General features: G+C 46.5%; 1 long non-coding RNA gene across 1 annotated transcript; it reads left to right on the forward strand.

The window, feature by feature from the left end:
• The first annotated feature begins 7,475 nt into the window (after positions 1 to 7,475).
• On the forward strand, positions 7,476 to 17,829 carry LOC112440072 (uncharacterized). The gene is made up of 4 exons (XR_004671922.4): positions 7,476 to 7,703; positions 14,277 to 14,458; positions 16,475 to 16,542; positions 17,008 to 17,829. It is a non-coding gene; the product is annotated as an uncharacterized LOC112440072 (long non-coding RNA).
• The last annotated feature ends 261 nt before the right edge of the window (positions 17,830 to 18,090 follow it).

Below are 18,090 nucleotides of genomic sequence, written 5' to 3' on the forward strand. Positions count from 1 at the left end.
GTGGTGATTACATGAATCTTTACACATGTGAAACTCATAGGACTGTCCACTGAAAAAAATCAATTTTACTTTATGTTAATTTTTAAAATAAAATTATTTTTAATTAAGAAGAGACCTTCTAGCCCCTCAATAGTGCAGAGGAGTTCCTGAAAGGAGGCGCTAAGGAACTGGCTACCCTGGAAAAGGCATACCACCTTCCCCACCTTGCCCTGTACCAGGCCTGGGGAATCTTCCTGGGCCCTCTGTGGTTCTCACTCTCCTTCCTTGTCCTCCTGCTGGGCCAGAGTGACCCACACATCCCCTCCTTTAGCATCTAAGTCTCGGGGTCTAGGAAGCCAGTGTGCTTTGCTCACTCCTACGTCTCCGGTCCCTGAGACACAGGTACGAGGTGGTTGCTCACTGACAGAGTGAAGGAATGTTCTAGCACCAGGCCTGATCCGTCTTGGCACGCTCCACAGGCTTTTCTATGTTTAGCCTCCTTTCCAGCTGCCCAGAGGACACGCCATAGCTGGGAGACATCACTGTCGAGGTGTGGGTCACAAGCTTACCCCTCCCATGAGGCAGGGTTACCAGCTGTCCTATCGTTTGAAGAATTTAGCAATCTGAGTTTATTATTGCTGTCATTCTAATTTTGAAATACATTTTTATTATACAAGAAAATCTGTTCAATTAAAAAAAAAACAGTTAAAAAAAAGGGAGATCCGGTCCCACTTCCCAGACTCATAACTGTTACTAGATCCTTCTCTATCTATCTAGAAACATTTATGTGAAGGTAGGCATGTATGTCCACATATATGCAACAGATATGATTGCCCCACAGCTCCTGGGCTACAAGTAATGTCTTGTTTCTTTGTGGACTCACTCAAATAGACTCTGGGTCCAGCCCTGCCCACCACTGACTGGAACTCCAGTGTCAGACAGTTTTCAGGCTCCCTCCCTCAGGTCATACAAGATGCCCAGACTGATGCAGTACTGATGAAATGGAAGAGTCTGTTCCTCTGGCCACGTGGTCAGCACTTGCCAGCTGCTTGCCCAGGTCGGTGGGGACCATTATGAGTCAGGCTGCTGGTGGGGTGTGGTGGCTCACGCCTGTAATCCCAGCACTTTGGGAGGCCAAGGTGGGTGGATCACCTGAGGACAGGAACTCCTGACCTAAGTGATCTGCTCTCCTTGGCCTCCCAAAGTGTTGAGATTACAGGCGTGAGCCACTGCGCCTGGCCTATTCTGACTTCTGTTACCATAAATTGGTTTTGTCTGGAAGGTTTCTAACAATTGTGGTGCAAGTTTTATAACCCACCTGGTTTTGTCTTGGGAATTAGAAGTCTCTCAATGTTTTGGAGAGAGATTCTGATGCCCCTCACCAGAAGTCATGCTCTGGGTCCAGTGAGCAAAGATGGGCTTCTTATCCTTTTTCTTCCTGGGTTCCAGCAAGCCAAGCCTCACAGCAGTGTCCAAAAAGTTGGTAGAAAAGGCCTAATTTTTTTTTTTTTTTGAGGCAGAGTCTCGCTCTGTCGCCCAGGCTGGAGTGCAGTGGCGCGATCTCGGCTCACTGCAAGCTCCGCCTCCCGGGTTCCCGCCATTCTCCTGCCTCAGCCTCCCTAGTAGCTGGGACTACAGGTGCCTGCCACCGCGCCCGGCTAATTTTTTTTGTATTTTTTAGTAGAGACGGGGTTTCACTGTGTTAGCCAGGATGGTCTCGATCTCCTGATCTCGTGATCCTCCCGCCTTGGCCTCCCAAAGTGCTGGGATTACAGGCGTGAGACACTGTGCTCGGCCTTTTTTTTTTTTTTTTTTTTTGAGACAGAGTCTTGGTCTGTTGCCGAGGCTGGAGTGCAGTGGCACCATCTCAGCTCACTGCAACCTCTGCCTCCTGGGTTCAAGTGATTCTCCGGCCTCAGTCTCCCAAGTAGCTGGGATTACAGGCACACACCACCTCGCCCAGCTAATTTTTTGTAGTTTTAGTAGAGATAGGGTTTAGCCATGTTGGCCAGGCTGGTCTCGAACTCCTGGCCTCAAGTGATCCGCCCACCTCAGCCTCCTAAAGTGCTGGTATTACAGGCATGAGCCACTGTGCCTGGCCAGGCCTAGCATCTTAAAAACCCAGTGGAGGGGAAGGTCACAGTCCTAGGAATCAAAAGGCATGGGTTCAGTTCCTCTCTCTGATATTTGCTGCATGTTCTTGAACAAACTATGTAAACTTCTTGAGCCTCAGCTATTTCATCAGTAAAGTGGGAACAGTAACATCCACTGTGATTATCAGACCTATTTTTAAATACTTGAGGTCCTCTTTCCTTCAAAGGATGTAAGAAAATTGAACTTTGCCACTCCATTTAACTCCTACCCACTAATCCAGGCATGGCTACGTGACTTACTGAGGCCAATTAAAATGGTGCCTTCTAGGTGGAAGTTTTAAAAGCTGGTGTATGCTTTTCCACATTTTTTTTTCTCCTTCAACTATAGTAATTGGTGATATTCCACATAGTGGCTGCTCTGTCAACCTGGGTCCTGGAGTTAGGACAATGACAGCTCAGAGCAGAGCCTCGGCCAACCCACCATGGATATGTGGCAGGAGAGTCAATGAAGCTTTGCTGCATAAAAGCCATTGAGATTTGGGGGTTGTTTGTTACTGAAGCATAACCTAGCCTGCTTGGTTGATATACCACATTACACATTTATTACTAAGATTATGTGAAGTAAAATGTTTGGAACTTCTTGGTACATAATAAAGCTGATTTTCTTCCTTTCAGACTCTCCTTTTTTCTTTCTAAGAGTCATGAACCCAGGGATACTTTTTTTTTTGAGACAGAATCTTGCTCTGTTACCCAGGCTGGCGTGCAGTGGCGTGATCATAGCTCACTGCAGGCTTCCCCTCCTGATCTTAAGTAATCCTCTCCCACCTCAGCCTTCCGAGTAGCTGGGACTGCAGACATGCCCTGCCATACCCAGCTGATTTTTTTATTTTTTGCAGAGACAGAGTCCCACTATGTTGCCCAGGCTGGTCTTGAACTACTGGACTCAAGTGATCCCCCTGCCTTGGCCTGCCAGAGTGCTGGATTACAGGCATGAGCCACCGCACCTGGCCCCCAGGAATGTTCTTACCAGCTTCTAACCCTGGCTAAAGGGCAATAGAACAGAGAGCCACTCAACCACAAAAGAAAAAGGAAGAAGAAAGGATATAAAGCAACAAAGGTACAGAAATGTAATACAGAGGAAAGGAAAAGAAACAAAGTGATAAAGAAGGCGATACAAAGTATAAAAACAGGGAAGAAAGAGGTACAGAGGGCCAGGCAGGGTGGCTCACGCCTATAATCCCAGCAATTTGGGAGGCCCAGTCAGATGGATCACCTGAGGTCAGGAGTGCAAGACCAGCCTGGCCAACATGCTGAAACCCCGTCTCTACTAAAAATACAAAAATTAGTTGGCTTTAGTGGTGCAGGCCTGTAATCCTAGCTACTTGGGTGGCTGAGGCATGAGGATCGCTTGGAACTGGGAAGCAGAGGTTGCAGTGAGGTGAGATTGCGCCACTGCACTCCAGCCTGGGCCACAGAGTGAGATTCTGTCTCAAAAAATAAAATAAATAAAAATAAATAAAAATAAAAAAAACCAAACCAAAACAAAACAAAAAAACAGGTATAGGGGATGTCTGAGGCATAGACAGAGGTGATTCTCAGAAAAACAAAAGAAAACAAAAGGAAAAACCACTGAGGCAAAGGGAAACTGTATTTCTTGGAATTGTTGGCCCCAACCCCAGGCAAACAACATTTTCCCTTAAGACAAATGAACAAACAAACTTTGGCAAATAGAGCTTCTGGGTGTGCATTTATCAGTCTTTCCACTCGGTTTACTGGGCGCCTACTCTGTGCCTGACATTGTGCTTGGGCTGGCTTTACGGGGGCAACCAAGACCTAGTGCTGGCCTCTGCCTTCAAGGAGCCCCTAGACTGGTGTGAAACAGACACAAGAATAGTTGGGATTCAATCTGGCTTATGCAATGATGGAAGTGCCAGGAGGAATTAAGGGAAGAGAAGGGGAAGCGGCCCTGCAAAGGGGCTTTCTGGAAAATTTGAGCCTGAGTGTCTTGAAGGATAACTAGGAGTTAGCAATGGCAAGGTTTCTGAGGAGAAGGAGGGACCACGATGGGCAGAGGGGCAATAGGAGCCAGGTAGCTGCAGGTAGTTTGGGGTTGCTGGAGCCTTGATGAGAGGCTGTGGGCAGCAGGAGATGAGGCTGGAGAGGGATTCAGGGGCCTATCACAGAGACTCAAATGTTAAGATGTTGGTCTTTAAGTGGATGGGCTGGGGGATATTTGGGCTGTTATGTGGGGAAGTGACATGGTCAGATTTTTAGCTAAATTGCTCTGCCTGCCATGTGGACAGTGTGTTGGGGCAGCATTTCTTTGCATGAGGTCTCTGGGGATTGGGCTGAATACCCACCCAGCCCAGGGCCTGCAAGTGGACAGGATGGCCTCTGGAAGAATCATCCTAGCCGCTGCTTCATCAGTGTCTCAGGGGAGTGATGGCTATCTGCGGTGGTGGCGTTGGGGTAAAAGAATTTACCAGCCAGGCGTAGTGGCTCACGCCCATAATCCCAGCACTTTGGGAGGCCGAGGCAGGCGGATCACCTAAGGTCAGGAGTTTGAGACCAGCCTGGCCAACATTTTAAAACTCTGTCTCTATTAAAAATACAAAAGTTAGCCGGGCGCGGTGGTGGGTGCTTGTAATCTAATCTCAGCTACTCGAGAGGCTGAGGCAGGAGAATTGCTTGAACCTGGGAGGCGGAGCTTGCAGTGAGCCGAGATTGCGCCACGGCACTCCAGCCTGGGTGACAGAGTGAGACTCCATCTCAAAAAAAGAAAAAAAAAATTTACCAAGGCAGTTGTAGGTAGAGAAAGGCAGATTTATTACAGTAATTAGGAAAACGCCAGGGTAGCAGGGAGGTAACTTGCATTTTTTTGTCAGCTGGGATGTCTGGAAAGTTGAAGTGTTTGATGGTAAGCAGGAAGTTTGTGAGTTCTGTTATCTGAGTAGGAGCTGGGGCTTGTAAAGCAGCCAACAGTTGAGCCTGCCTTTTGGCTCCATGTTTGTTTTTTTCTTAGTCTTGTCCTCCTTATTTTGTTCTTGGTTATAAAGACTGAGGAGGCTAATTTGGTAATTTTCTGCATAGGGGTCATGCTGTGTTATACAAGAAAATTAGATGTTTCTTTTTGAGAGTTTGGCGGTAGAATTTGTCACAATTCTTTACAGCCTAGAGGCAAGTTTGCAGGAACGGACGGGGTTTGCTCCATGGTGGGACTGGAAAACATGCCGCTCTGGGGCAATGTCAATCAGGGACATGAATTGCACTTTTCTGCGGGGGGCATCTCACTGAGATGAACAGAGGGTTCCACTTACATCCACAGAGGGACTTGGATGCACTTTCCAAAGGGGGCATCCCACCAATTAGAAAAGACCTCCTGGCCGCTCAGGGGCCTCATGCTGGATGGCCAGTCCAGGCACTCACTTATGCTGGGTGATCAGCCCAGGCACAAGGAAAAAGAAGGGTAAAGGAAGATCTCTACCTGGTCTTGGCCCAGGAGATGGGGTGGGTAAGAGAAGACTCACCGTTCTGAGGCTGTCTGACATCACCTGATTTAGCAAGGCCCAGAACAGGATGGTTGGCTGACTCCATAGGTGAATTTAGAGTGAGAAAGAGAGCGTCTGAGTTACCTAAAACGTGTGTGAGTTTGCCCCGAACAAGCTTCTGCTGTCAATTGTGTCACATATAGGGATGAGGGACTTGCAATTAGAGAAGATGGGAAACAGCCTTTCTCCCTTCCAGGCAGGGCAGCTAGCCCTGTTCACTCTGGGCCTTCAGGCAACACTGGAGAGTGGCCCTGGCCAGTTACCTTTGATTGCCAGAGAGATACTAGAAGCTGGTTGCTGAAAGACTGAAAAAAGAAAAAAAGTCAGGTCACTCACCCAAACCAGGCAATGATGATCAGATGCTTCCACATGGACAGACACCTTTCAGTCTCACTGGAGTGTAGCTCTGGCCAGAGACCTGCAATTGTCTTTGTGCTTAGATGCTGTCCTTCGAGGGTCCCGAGTTGGGAAAGGGAAAGGAGAGAGAGTCCCTGTATGGAGAGGGAGAGTTCCCTGTATGGGCCACCAAAATGTTTCAGGGGAGCAACGGCTATCTGGGCTGGCGGCTCAGGGGTAAGAGAATTTACCAAGACAGTTGTAGGTAGAGAAAGGCAAATTTATTAGAGAAAGTAGAAAAACAGGAGAGCAATGGGCAGGAGAGCAACGGGTAGGCCAGCAGAAGAGGAGCTGACTGCAAGGAAACAAAGGCTTGTTGGGGATTTTGTAGGATGGCTCTTAGGCTGTAGAGTGTTATGTGCAGTACTGATTATGCCAGGGTAGCAGGGAGGTAACTTGCTTTTTTTTTTTTTTTTTTTTTGTCAGCCAGGGTGTTTGATAAATTGAGGTGTTTGATGGTAAGCAGAAGTTTTTGAGTTATGTACATTATCTGAGCAGGAGGGCCATATGTCTTGGGCCATTTGCCTCATTTCTTTGCTTTCCCCTGGTCCCACCAGCCTGATTCGTTTTTTAATTATTACTCAACAGTGAGTGCTGTCACATGCTGGGCATTGTGCTATGTGCTCTATGTGGAGTAACTCACTTACTGTCCCCCTATCCCCCAAGACCATCCTGTGACATGGGCATTCTTTTTTTTTTGAGACGGAGTCTTGCTCTGTCACCAGGCTGGAGTGCAGAGGTGTGATCTTGGCTCACTGCAACCTCCGCCTTACGGGTTCAAGCGATTCTTCTGCCTCAGCCTCCTGAGTAGCTGGGACTACAGGTGCGTGCCACCACGCCCAATTAATTTTTGTGTTTTTAGTAGAGACGGGTTTTCACCACGTTGGCCAGGATGGTCTCAATCTCTTGACCTGGTGATCCGCCTGCCTCAGCCTCCCAAAGTCCTGGGATTACAGGCGTGAGCCACCACACCCGGCCAGACATGGACATTCTTATCCTCATTTTGACTGAGTAACTGGGCACAGAGAGGCTGTTATGCATCTCAATTGCAGAGCTAGGCAGCGGCAAGCCCACTTTCACACAGCGCCAGCTGCCTGGCTCTGGGATCAGCCTGTAGTCACTCTCCATTCTGCCCCCCAGGATCTGCTTCTCCCAGGAAGCCTCTCACAGAGGCAGAATTTTGCATTGGCATCCTGCTTCAAGCTTATGAAATCTTCTATACAGATGACCTCATTCCAGCCTTGCAATAATAGCTTCTGTGAGGTATTATTATTCATAGCTTTAAAAAAGCCAGTTGAAGGAAATCCAGTGATTTGTCAAAGGTCAGAAGTTAGGTGGCCGCTCTCCTGCTCAGACTTACGTTTTCTGACTTGGAGTATAGTGCTCCGCTCTCACGTTATCTGTCAGCTGACGCTGCAGCCAGCCTCATACTCAACACATCACATGGTTCGAAGGCTAGGCCACTTTCCACTACTATTGAGCTGCCTCCTCTCTAGGAAAATGCTTTTCTGGATTGAGGGAGACAGTCATAGAGAAATGTGTTGTTGGCATCGATTTCCTATGGTTGGGCAATGGCTTCCGCCATCTGGACCAGGTGACGTCAGCTATCTGGATTTCTGCCAGCATTCCCCGGCCCAGGAAACAGACTTCCGGCTGTCTGGGCTCTGAGCCATCTTCGGCCTCCTGGGTGAGTGCGTCTTGCAATTCGCAAAGTGAGGAACTGAAAAGTCAGCTCTCAGGGAAGATTTCACTGTATAAAGTCAGGTAAAAATGGGGAAGAGGCATACTGGGTCAGAGAGACAGGGAGCCCTTCTATCTGAGTCTGGGGCCTTTCTCAGATGAGAGGGGAGGATCTAGTGATCAGACAGGGAGATTGAAGATCTTTGTGACTAAGACTCAAGTCAATTGGGGGTAGATGAGGAGTAAGGTAAGCAAAGCTAAAGAAATCTGGGGAAAGATACACATAAAGATACAAACACAGAAGGTCAAATACTGGCCAAGGATAGAATGTTGATCCCAAAACTCATGCACTTTTCTGTGGACACTGAGACTTGAACAAATCAATAACTTGAGAATATAAGCAGCCCTCTGCCATGTTATACTTTGTTGAGTTATATAACAGTTGGGGGAAAACCTAAACAATGGTACATGTGTTAAGGTACACAGTTAAATTGTCCCTCCACCACTCCCTGTCTCATTCCCAACCCTGCTCTCCAGGCTCATAAAAGTTGTTACTCATTTTAGCCATTCCTTCAGCCAATATTCATCTTATTCATTCTTACAATCACCCTGTGAGGTAAGAGCTATTATTATGCCTTTATTTTGAAAATTGTAGTAAAATAGACATAGAATTTAGCATTTTAACTGTTTGTAAACATACAGTTCAGTGGCATTAGGTACATCCACATTATTGTGCAACCATCACCATCAGCCACATTCAGAACTTTTTCATCTTCCCCCACTGAAACTCCACCCAGCAAACAATACCTTCACATTCCCCACTTTCCTTAGCCCTGGCAACCACCATTCTACTTTCTGTAGAATGTAACCACTTTAGATGCCTTTTATTTTATTTTTTATTTATTTGTTTTTTTGAGACGGAGTCTTTCTCTGTCACCAAGCCAGAGTGCTGTGGCACGATCCTGGCTCACTGCAACCTCTGCCTCCTGGGTTCTAGTGATTCTCCTGCCCCAGCTTCTCGAGTAGCTGGGATTACAGGAACACGCCACCATGCCCAGCTAATTTTTATATTTTTAGTAGAGACGGGGTTTCACCATGTTGGCCAGGATGTAGGTGCCTTTTATAAGTGGAATAATAGGCTGGGCGCGATGGCTCACACGTGTAATCCCAGCACTTTGGGAGACCAAGTCTGATGGATCACTTGAGGTCAGGAGTTCGAGACCAGCCTGTCCAACATGGCAAAACCCCATCTCTACTAAAAATACAAAAATTAGCTGGGCATGCTGCCGTGTGCCTGTAATCCCAGCTACTTGGGAGACTGAGGCACAAGAATTGCCTGAACTCGGGAGGCAGAGGTTGCAGTGAGCTGAGCTCACGCTACTGCACTCCAGCAAGATTCTGTCTTAAAAAAAGTGGAATCGGCCGGGCATGGTGGCTCACGAGTGTAATCCCAGCACTTTGGGAGGCCGAAGTGGGCGGATCACCTGAGGTCAGGAATTCAAGACCAGCCTGGCCAACATTGCGAAACCCCGTCTCTACTTAAAATACAAAAATTAGCTGGGCGTGGTGGTGGGCGCCTGTAATCCCAGCTACTTGAGAAGCTGAGGCAGAAGAATCGCTTGAACCCAGGAGGCGAGGTTGTGGTGAGCCGAGATCGCTCCAGCCTGGGTGACAGAGCAAAACTCTGTCTAAAAAAAAAAAAAAGGTGGAATCATAAAATATTTTTCCTCTTGTGATTGGCTTTTTTTTTTTTGAGACGGACTTTTGTTCTTGTTGCCCAGGCTGGAGTGCAATGGCACAATCTTGGCTCACCGCAACCTTTGCCTCCCAGGTTCAAGCGATTCTCCTGCCTCAGCCTCCCGAGTAGCTGGGATTATAGGCATGCACCAACACACCGGGCTAATTTTTTGTATTTTTGGTAGAGACAGGATTTCTCCATGTTGGTCAGGCTGGTCTCAAACTCCTGACCTCAGGTGATCCACCTGCCTCGGCCTCCCAAAGTGCTAGGATTACAGGCATGAGGCACCATGCCCGATCATGATTGGCTTTTATTTCACTTAGCAGGATGTCTTCAAGGTTTATCCAAGGTTTATTGTAGTGCATATCAGAATTTTCTTTTTTAAAAAATATTCCATTATATGTATATATGTATATACAATTTTTTTTTTTTTTGGGTGGAGACAGAGTCTCCTTCTGTTGCCCAGGCTGGAATGCAGTGGTGAGATCTCAGCCCACTGCAACCTCAGTCTCCCTGGCTCAAGTCAACCTCTCACCACCTTAGCCCCCTGAGTAGCTGGGACCACAGGTATTCACCACCATGCCTGGCTAATTTTTGTGTTTTTGGTAGAGATGAGATCTCATCAAGTTGCCCAGGCTGGTCTCGAACTCCTAGGTTCAAGCAGTCCTCCCACCTCAGCCTCCCAAAGTGCTGGGATTACAGGTGTGAGCTACCACGCCTGGCCACATTTTGCTTATTCATTCATCTATTGATGGACACTTGGATGGCTTCCACCTTTTGGCTATTGTGAATGATGCTGCTGTGAATGTGGGTATACAATTTAATAACACTTATATTGAGATACAATTCACATACTATATAATTCACCTTGTAAGAGGTGGAGGTTGCAGTGTGGTGAGCCGAGATCATGCCCCTGCACTCCAGCCTGGGGGGTACAAAGTGAGACGCCATCTCAAAAAAAAAAAAAAATCCACCCTTTAAAAATGTACAATGAAATGTGTTTTTTTTGTTTTTTTTTTTTTTGTTTTTTTTTTTTTTTTGAGACAGAGTCTCACTCTATTGCCCAGGTTGGAGTGCAGTGGCTCAGTCTTGTCTCACTGCTACCTCTGCCGCCCTGGTTCAAACGACACTCCTGCTCAGACCAGAGTAGCTAGGATTATAGGCTCCTGCCACTGTGCCCGGCTAATTTTTGTATTTTTAGTAGAGATGGGGTTTCACCATCTTGGCCAGGCTGGTCTTGAACTCCTGACCAGGTGATCCACCCACCTCGGCCTCCCAAAGTGCTGGGATTACAGGCGTGAGCCGCCGCGCCCGGCAGAAATGGTTTTTAGTATATTCACAGAGTTGTGCAACCATCACCACAATTTTAGAACATTTTCATCACACTCAAAGACGTCCCATGCTCATTAGCAGTCATTTCCGGTTTTACCCCCAATCTCTCCCCTTCCCAGCCTTAAGCAACCACTAATCTACTTTTTGTCTCTATAGATTTGCCTACACTGGACATTTCATATAAACAATCATACAATATGTGGCATTTTATGTCTGGCTTCTTTCACTTAGCATAGTGTTTTCAGTGTTGTAGCATGAATCAGTACTTTCTTTTTATTGTTGAATACTATTTCATTGTATGGATATACCATATTTTATTTATACATTCATCAGTTGATGGACATTTATACTGTTTCCAAATTTTAGCTATTATGAATAATGCTAGTGTGAACATTCATGTATAAGATTTTGTGTGGACATCCATTTTCTCTTTGGTATACACTTAGGAGTGGAATTTCGAGGTCATTAACTTTATGTTCCACTTTTGAGAACTGCTTTCCAATATTGCTGAGCCATTTGACATTCTCACCAGCAGTGTATGAAGGTTCCAGTTTCTCCAGTCTGTCTTTTTGATTCTAGCCATCTTAGTGGGTATGAAGTGGTATTTCATGGTGGTTTAGATTTGCATTTTCTTGGTGGTTAATGATGTTGAATATCTTTTTTTTTTTTTTTTTGAGACGGAGTCTCGCTCTGTCGCCCAGGCTGGAATGCAGTGGCACGATCTCAGCTCACTGCAACTTCTGCCTCCTGGGTTCAAGCGATTCTCCTGCCTCAGTTTCCTGAGTAGCTGGGACTACAGGTGTGCACCACCACTCCTGGCTATTTTTTTATATTTTTACTAGAGATAGGGTTTCAGCATGTTGGCCAGGCTGGTCTCAAACTCCTGACCTCAAGTGATCCGCCCACCTCGGCCTCCCAAAGTGCTGAGTCACCGCGCCTGGCCTGAACATCTTCTCATGTGCTTATTGGTCATTTGTATACCTTTGGAGAAATGTTTATTCAGATCCTTTGCGTGTTTTTAAATTGGGTTGTCTTTTTATTATTGAGTTGTAAGAGTTTGTTATAAATTCTAAATATAAGTCTCTTAACTGATACATAATTTACAAATATTTTATCCCATTCTATGGGTCTTTTTTACTTATTTCTTTCTTTCTTTCTTTTCTTTCTTTTTTTTTTTTTTTAATAGTGACAGGGTCTTGCTTTGTTGCCTAGGCTGATCTCGAACTCTTGGGCTCAAGCAATCCTCCTGGCTTGGCCTCCCAAAGTGCTTGGGCTACAGGCATGGGCCACCATGCCCAGCCTATTTTCTTAATGTCCTTTGAAGCACAAAAGTTTTAAATTTTGAAGTCCAATTTATCTATTTTTTTTTCCTGCTTGTGCACTGTGTCATAGCTAAGAAACCACTGCCTAGTCTGTGGTCACAAAGATTTACATCTGTCTTTTCTTCTAAGAATTTAATAGTTTTATCTCTTCCATGTAGGTCTTTGATCTATTTTGAATAAATTTTTGTCTATGGTATGAGGTAAGGGTCCAACTTCATTCTTTTGCATGTGCATATCCAGTGGTCTCAGCATTAGTATGCCTTGTTACGGAGGAATAAATTTTCAGCTTCGTAAGAAAAGGACCATGGGCCTGGCAAGGTTGCTTATGCCTGTAATCCCAGCACTTTGGGAGGCCAAGGTGAGAGCATCACTTGAGCCCTGGAGTTCGAGACCAGCCTGGGCATTAGAGTGAGACCCCGTCTCTACTTAAAAAAGAAAAGGAAAGAAAAGCAAAAGGACTGTGCCCGGTTTTGCTCACCATTATCTTCCAGGATTCTCTTAGCCCCATGCAAGACACATGCTACATGCTCAATAAATATAGCCTGAGTGAGTGAACATATGAGTGACTGAGACTCAGTGCGGTTAAATAACTTGCATAGGTCAGTCAGTTGGAAGGTGGCCAGATATGGCTCAAACCCAGATCTTCTCATCTAATTCTTTTTTTTTTTTTTGAGATGGAGTCTTGTCATCAGGCTGGAGTGCAGTGGCGTGATCTCGGCTCACTGCAACCTCCACCTCCCGGGTTGAAGCGATTCTCCTGCCTCAGCCTCCTGAGTAGCTGGGACTACATGCACGCACCACCACGCCCAGCTAACTTTTGTGTTTTTAGTAGAGACAGGGTTTCACCATGTTGGCCAGGATGGTCTCGATCTCTTGACCTCATGATCCGCCTGCCTCAGCCTCCCAAAGTGTTGGGATTACAGGCATGAGCCACTGCACCTGGCCTTCTCATCTAATTCTAATTAAGAGTTTTTGTATAATACTTCAAAGTTTCTGAAAATTTCCTGAGTTACCAAAAGCTCTTTGTCACAAGAAACCATATCTCTCAGGCTGGGGGTGGTGCTCACGCCTGTAATCCTAACACTTTGGGAGGCTGAGGTGGGTGGAATACCTGAGGTCAGGAGTTTGAGACCAGCCTGGCCACATGGTGAAACCCTGTCTCTACTAAAAGTACAAAAATTAGCCGGGCGTGGTGGCAAGCACCTGTAATCCCAGCTACTGGGGAGGCTGAGGCAGGGAATCGCTTGAACCCGGGGGCAGAGGTTGCAGTGAGCCGAGATCATGCCACTTCACTCTAGCCTGGGCAAAAGAGTGAGACTCCGTCTCAAAAAAAAAAAATAAATAAAATAAAATAAAAATAAAAATAAAAGTAAAAAATAAAAAGAAACCGTATTTCTCCAAAGTTTCATTTGCTGTCTCTGCTGTATGATCCCAATCATTTCATTGTTTGTGAGCAGCAAAACTCAAATCTAGGGAGCCTCATGTCCCTTCTGCTTCTGACTCCTGCCCCACTCGAGCCACAGAGTCAAAGATTCCACTTCCTTCTAGGGTAGTTTTATAGTTGGAAAGTTCTTCTAAATCTCTGACCACAACCTCCTGCTGCAAAATTGTGCCATAAATCCCCATGAGTGTTCAGTGTAACCATTGACTATAGGACCTGGTTTGATGTGGGAGGCATTTGGGGCGTGCGGAAAGCTTTATGTGCTCTGCCCTGTACAAAGGGCAGCCTTGGGGCAGCCGATGCCCTTGCTCTGGCCCTGACATGCTGCTCCCTTTTTGAAGTGTGGTTTCTGATTCTGGGTGCAGCTTGCCATATCAGAGGAGAATGAAGCCAGGTGGCATGAACCCCAGAAAATTTTGATGAACTCACCTCTTAGAATGAGGACAAAGGAGAGTCTTGAAGCAGAAAAGAGCTGTGCTCCTTGAAGGGGTCCAAAGTTAAAGCTCACACTGGGGTGGATTGGGTAGACTTACCTGTCCCCTCTTTGACAGTGTTGCATTTGAGCTTCTCCTATTGGGTCCTTTGGAAAAGAATTCTTTGAACTACAAGAAAATTAGGACAGGGTGGGGGCAAAAGAAAATGTATATTGAGAGCTTGCTCCATGTATTTGTTAGGCATTTAATCTAGGTATCTAATTTTATCTTCAAAGTAATCCTGTGGGTTGGTTTTATCAATCCTATTTTGCAGAGTTGGATGCTGAAACTTGCAGTCACACAAGGATTTGAACCTAGAGCTTTTCTAAAGCCTGTACTCTTTCCAGTACCCTGAGCCAGGGGAGCCAGCGGGCAGAAATGACGTGTGAGGTACCCTCTCTCCCTTCACTTCCATGTGATCTGTTACTCATTTTGTCAAGACATCCTGGGTCCCAGGTAAGCTCCAGTGATTCCCCTGAACCAGTGGTGTGCTGGAGCCAGCTCAGACCTGCTAGTGAGAGTGTTAAATATTCAGGAAATTTGCAAGCTGGTTGTTAAACTGTCAGTGGTTGGAAATTGGTCATGGGAGGAAGTATCTACACCACGGAAACTGATAACTGCTACAAATCAGGGATCCCCATCTCCCCCACAAGCTGGTTTGCTAACACATCACTGTCTTTTTTTTTTTTTTTTTTTTTTTTGAGACAGAGTCTCGCTCTGTCACTCAGGCTGGAATGCTGTGGCGTGATCTTGGCTCACTGCAACCTCTGCCTCCCAGGTTTAAGCAATTCTCCTGCCCGAGTAGCTGGGATTACAGGCACGTTCCACCATGCCTGGCAATTTTCATATTTTTAGTAGAGACAGGGTTTCGCAATGTTGGCCAGGTTAGTCTTGAACTCCTGGCCTCAAGTGATCCACCAGACTCGGCCTCCCAAAATGCTGGGATTACAGGTGTGAGTCACCGCGCCCGGCCCAGAGCACTAACCTTAGGGCCCAGAGTGAGAGCTGAAGAGAACAGGGCCTGCCCCCAGCAGTCACAGAGTTTCAGCTGCAGACTGAGGGAAGACCGATAGTATCTATTGGAAAGTGTGTGCACAAAAGAGACAGAAAAGAGGCTGGAGAATATTGATTATTCACACATGAGCAAAGTAAGTACCAATGTTATTAATCCCAGGGATTTTGCTGGGAGGAGTTCTGGCTTGTTATTAGGGTCCTTTTCTTTCAGATCAAGAAAAGGGAGATCTAATTCATGAAGAAACTAGAAAAGTGCCCTGGATTGGTGGGAGTGTGGTGGGGGTGGTGCTGCACAACACAGAGGAGGGGAACTTTGACTTTGAGCCTGAGGTCTTGGGATGAAAAGCAGTTTGTGGACCGGATTCCTGACCCTGGGGTTACAGTAGGAATCCCTTTGCCTGACAGGTGGTGACCTTCCTCTGGCAAGGTCCCCAGACTCCTAAGGCAGAAGCAATCCTCCCATCTCAGTCTGCCAAGTAGCTGGGACTATAGGTGCTCACCAACACACCTGGCTAATTTTTGTGTTTTTTTTGTAGAGATGGGGTTATGCCATCTGGCCCAGGCTGGGGTCTGTGAAGAGCAGAACAACTCTAAGCCCCAGGGAAAAAATCTGCAGAGCTGCGTCTCATGCCACTTTGGGGCACTCCATCTGAGGCCTGGAATCAGAGGCCTTCTGCAGCTTGTGTAGATGCTGCCAAAAGGCTGAGCTCGGTGGCCCATGCCTGTAATCCCAGCACTGTGGGAGGCTGAGGCAGGCAGACTACTTGAACCTAGGAGTTTGAGACCAGCCTGGGCCACATGGTGTACCCCCATCTCTACAAAAAATATAAAAATTAGCCAGGTGTGTTGGTGAGCACCTGTAGTACCAGCTACTTGGGAGGCTGAGGTGGGAGGATTGCCCCAGGGGTTTGAGGCTGCAGTGAGCCATGATCATGCCACTGTACTCCAGCTTGGGCAACAGAATGAGACCCCATCTCAAAAACAACCAAAAAGATGCTGCAAAGAAACAGCAGCCTCCTGTAACAAAATAAGTGGTACATCTTTTGTGATGGGAGCATCTCCCTGGGGAGCGAAGCTGGACATTGCAGCCCTACCCTGTCCCCAGAGGTTCTTCTGTCCCTTTATGTCTATGAACAAGTACAGCTGAGGCCATCAGCACTGCAGACACCTGGAACAGTCTTGTTAAAACAGGACCTCCCTAAAGGCCAAGAGCTAAGGAAAGAGAAAGTGAAGGACTGAGCAGCAGGTAACCAGAATCGGAGTCATCGAAGGCAACTGCAGGAGTTGCCCCTTCCTGGCTCCCTCCCATGGCAACTCCCTGAGTCTGAGTAGAGAAGGTTAGAGACACATGGAGGTTCCCACCCCTCCTGTGAAAGGCTCCCTTCTGAGTTCCAGGTCCCTATCTGATGACCCACCTCACCTATGCCTGCCTAATACCTGAATGGCCATCTCTTTCAGAGACCACTCTTATTCCCAGGTGTGTGACCTCCTCCTACAGAGTACAGTGGGAAAGACACCGTCTCCAGGTAATCCCAACACAGTGAGGGGTGGAGCGGGGATGTGGTCATTCGTTCCAGATATTGTTGATTCTCTTGAGGTTCAATCCAGGGCTAGAGATTGTGATTAAAGAGATACCCAGATTGGGTATGCGTGCAAAGGGCAAGAGCTATGAGACCAATGTGACATTTAGGATTAATTAGTCCCTTCCACAGGGCAGGCTGCCACTCACTGGTACAGCTCCTGGGCTGAGCCTGGCAGAGCTCATTAGCAAGGCAGACACTGGAATGTGTGTGCAATGGAGGGAGGCTTAAACTCAGAGGCTGCTGGTTCCTATTAAGCAGAGAGAGGTTAGAACTTAGTGGCACAGAAACTGATATCAGCTAAATATGGGTTAGTCACCAACCCTGCACCATCTTCCCTAACCTTTGAGAAAGTCTTTTCCTACTGCTTGTTCACATCCATTCATTCAACAATTATGAATTTTCTCTTAGGTGCCAGGTGCTACACAAGATACTGGCTATAGCAGTGAACAGAACAGCCTGTCTCATCCTCATGGAGGTCACAGGACAATGAGAAGAAAGACTTTTTTATTTTTATTTTTTTGAGATGGAGTTTTGCTCTTGTTGCTGAGGCTGGAGTGCAGTGGTGTGATCTCGACTCACGCAACCTCCGCCTCCCAAGTTCAAGCAATTATCCTGCCTCAGGCCTCTTGAGTAGCTGGGATTACAGGCACCTGCCACCACTCCTGGCTAATTTTTTGTATTTTTAGTAGAGACGGGGGTTTCATCATGTTGGCCAGGCTGGTCTCGAATTCCTGACCTCAGGTGATCCACTCACCTCAGCCTCCCAAAGTGCAGGGATTACAGGCATGAGCCATCGAACCCGGCCCAAGAAGAAAGACATTGAACAAGTAATTACAGGGTATTGGGTGTTATGAAAGAAAAGCATGGTACTGTATAATGAGGTCATCTAATTTAGTCTGGGGTGACAAGGAATGCCTACTAAAGAAGGTATCATTTAAGACATAACTGGGGAATAGCCGTAGTGAAAATAGAAGCTCCAGAAAGGCAGGGACCATGGCTGACATGTTTACCATGCCAGTGTCTGGCATGGAAGAGGCACCAATTCCTTTGGTTGAAAGGATGAAGTAATCTAGCTGAATAAAGGGTGTGTGGGTGCACGCAGGTGTGTTTGTAATTAACCTTCCTTTAGCTCAGCTTAGGAAACAGCTTTTGTAAAACTGCGTAACTAGTAGTAGGTGAGAGAGGAATACGAATGATATACACACCATTAAAGACAATTTACTAACAGCACGAGTCCGACATAGATTCCTTCCTACTTGGGTTTGAACCCTGAGCCCACCACTTACTAGCTGTGAGAAAGTGAATGAGTTGCCTCCCTTTCCTGTGCCTCTGTTTCTTGTAAATTCTATTTCCAAACATCATGAGGATAAAAGAAAATGTATATACATTGTTGGTATATTACAGTCAATGCTTGGTAACTACTATTGTTATTTTTTAAAAAATTATTATTATTATTTTTTGAGACAGACTCTCGCTCTGTCGCCCAGACTG

This window comes from Pan paniscus, chromosome 5, assembly GCF_029289425.2.
Source record: "Pan paniscus chromosome 5, NHGRI_mPanPan1-v2.0_pri, whole genome shotgun sequence".
Taxonomy (NCBI): domain Eukaryota; kingdom Metazoa; phylum Chordata; class Mammalia; order Primates; family Hominidae; genus Pan; species Pan paniscus.